This window comes from Hyperolius riggenbachi, unplaced genomic scaffold (genome assembly GCF_040937935.1).
Source record: "Hyperolius riggenbachi isolate aHypRig1 unplaced genomic scaffold, aHypRig1.pri scaffold_140, whole genome shotgun sequence".
Lineage (NCBI taxonomy): Eukaryota > Metazoa > Chordata > Amphibia > Anura > Hyperoliidae > Hyperolius > Hyperolius riggenbachi.
The window spans coordinates 33,853-36,673 of record NW_027152354.1 but is presented as its reverse complement, the minus strand read 5'-3'; positions in this window follow the sequence as shown (position 1 = coordinate 36,673).

The window sequence follows — 2,821 nt, the reverse complement described above, 5'->3', positions numbered from 1 at the left end:
TTGGCTCTAGATTCTAATCTATCACTCCGATTTGCAAACGGATTTCACTGAAGCTGTAACTTTCATCCCAGAACATAGTTTAGGGGCCATTACTTCTTCAACTATAGTCATTTTTCTTTCAATTGCAAACGTAACCAGTTTTTCAATGGTGTAATGGTTTAACATAGAAAACTTAACGGTGGCTCTAGATTCTAATCTATCACTCCGATTTGCAAACGGATTTCACTGAAGCTGTAACTTTCATCCCAGAACATAGTTTAGGGGCCATTACTTCTTCAACTATAGTCATTTTTCTTTCAATTGCAAACGTAACCAGTTTTTCAATGGTGTAATGGTTTAACATAGAAAACTTACCGTTGGCTCTAGATTCTAATCTATCACTCCGATTTGCAAACGGATTTCACTGAAGCTGTAACTTTCATCCCAGAACATAGTTTAGGGGCCATTACTTCTTCAACTATAGTCATTTTTCTTTCAATTGCAAACGTAACCAGTTTTTCAATGGTGTAATGGTTTAACATAGAAAACTTACCGTTGGCTCTAGATTCTAATCTATCACTCCGATTTGCAAACGGATTTCACTGAAGCTGTAACTTTCATCCCAGAACATAGTTTAGGGGCCATTACGTCTTCAACTATAGTCATTTTTCTTTCAATTGCAAACGTAACCAGTGTTTCAATGGTGTAATGGTTTAACATAGAAAACTTACCGTTGGCTCTAGATTCTAATCTATCACTCCGATTTGCAAACGGATTTCACTGAAGCTGTAACTTTCATCCCAGAACATAGTTTAGGGGCCATTACTTCTTCAACTATAGTCATTTTTCTTTCAATTGCAAACGTAACCAGTTTTTCAATGGTGTAATGGTTTAACATAGAAAACTTACCGTTGGCTCTAGATTCTAATCTATCACTCCGATTTGCAAACGGATTTCACTGAAGCTGTAACTTTCATCCCAGAACATAGTTTAGAGGCCATTACTTCTTCAACTATAGTCATTTTTCTTTCAATTGCAAACGTAACCAGTTTTTCAATGGTGTAATGGTTTAACATAGAAAACTTACAGTTGGCTCTAGATTCTAATCTATCACTCCGATTTGCAAACGGATTTCACTGAAGCTGTAACTTTCATCCCAGAACATAGTTTAGGGGCCATTACTTCTTCAACTATAGTCATTTTTCTTTCAATTGCAAACGTAACCAGCTTTTCAATGGTGTAATGGTTTAACATAGAAAACTTACCGTTGGCTCTAGATTCTAATCTATCACTCCGATTTGCAAACGGATTTCACTGAAGCTGTAACTTTCATCCCAGAACATAGTTTAGGGGCCATTACTTCTTCAACTATAGTCATTTTTCTTTCAATTGCAAACGTAACCAGTTTTTCAATGGTGTAATGGTTTAACATAGAAAACTTACCGTTGGCTCTAGATTCTAATCTATCACTCCGATTTGCAAACGGATTTCACTGAAGCTGTAACTTTCATCCCAGAACATAGTTTAGGGGCCATTACTTCTTCAACTATAATCATTTTTCTTTCAATTGCAAACGTAACCAGTTTTTCAATGGTGTAATGGTTTAACATAGAAAACTTACCGTTGGCTCTAGATTCTAATCTATCACTCCGATTTGCAAACGGATTTCACTGAAGCTGTAACTTTCATCCCAGAACATAGTTTAGGGGCCATTACTTCTTCAACTATAGTCATTTTTCTTTCAATTGCAAACGTAACCAGTTTTTCAATGGTGTAATGGTTTAACATAGAAAACTTACCGTTGGCTCTAGATTCTAATCTATCACTCCGATTTGCAAACGGATTTCACTGAAGCTGTAACTTTCATCCCAGAACATAGTTTAGGGGCCATTACGTCTTCAACTATAGTCATTTTTCTTTCAATTGCAAACGTAACCAGTGTTTCAATGGTGTAATGGTTTAACATAGAAAACTTACCGTTGGCTCTAGATTCTAATCTATCACTCCGATTTGCAAACGGATTTCACTGAAGCTGTAACTTTCATCCCAGAACATAGTTTAGGGGCCATTACTTCTTCAACTATAGTCATTTTTCTTTCAATTGCAAACGTAACCAGTTTTTCAATGGTGTAATGGTTTAACATAGAAAACTTACCGTTGGCTCTAGATTCTAATCTATCACTCCGATTTGCAAACGGATTTCACTGAAGCTGTAACTTTCATCCCAGAACATAGTTTAGGGGCCATTACTTCTTCAACTATAGTCATTTTTCTTTCAATTGCAAACGTAACCAGTTTTTCAATGGTGTAATGGTTTAACATAGAAAACTTACCGTTGGCTCTAGATTCTAATCTATCACTCCGATTTGCAAACGGATTTCACTGAAGCTGTAACTTTCATCCCAGAACATAGTTTAGGGGCCATTACGTCTTCAACTATAGTCATTTTTCTTTCAATTGCAAACGTAACCAGTGTTTCAATGGTGTAATGGTTTAACATAGAAAACTTACCGTTGGCTCTAGATTCTAATCTATCACTCCGATTTGCAAACGGATTTCACTGAAGCTGTAACTTTCATCCCAGAACATAGTTTAGGGGCCATTACTTCTTCAACTATAGTCATTTTTCTTTCAATTGCAAACGTAACCAGTTTTTCAATGGTGTAATGGTTTAACATAGAAAACTTACCGTTGGCTCTAGATTCTAATCTATCACTCCGATTTGCAAACGGATTTCACTGAAGCTGTAACTTTCATCCCAGAACATAGTTTAGGGGCCATTACTTCTTCAACTATAGTCATTTTTCTTTCAATTGCAAACGTAACCAGTTTTTCAATGGTG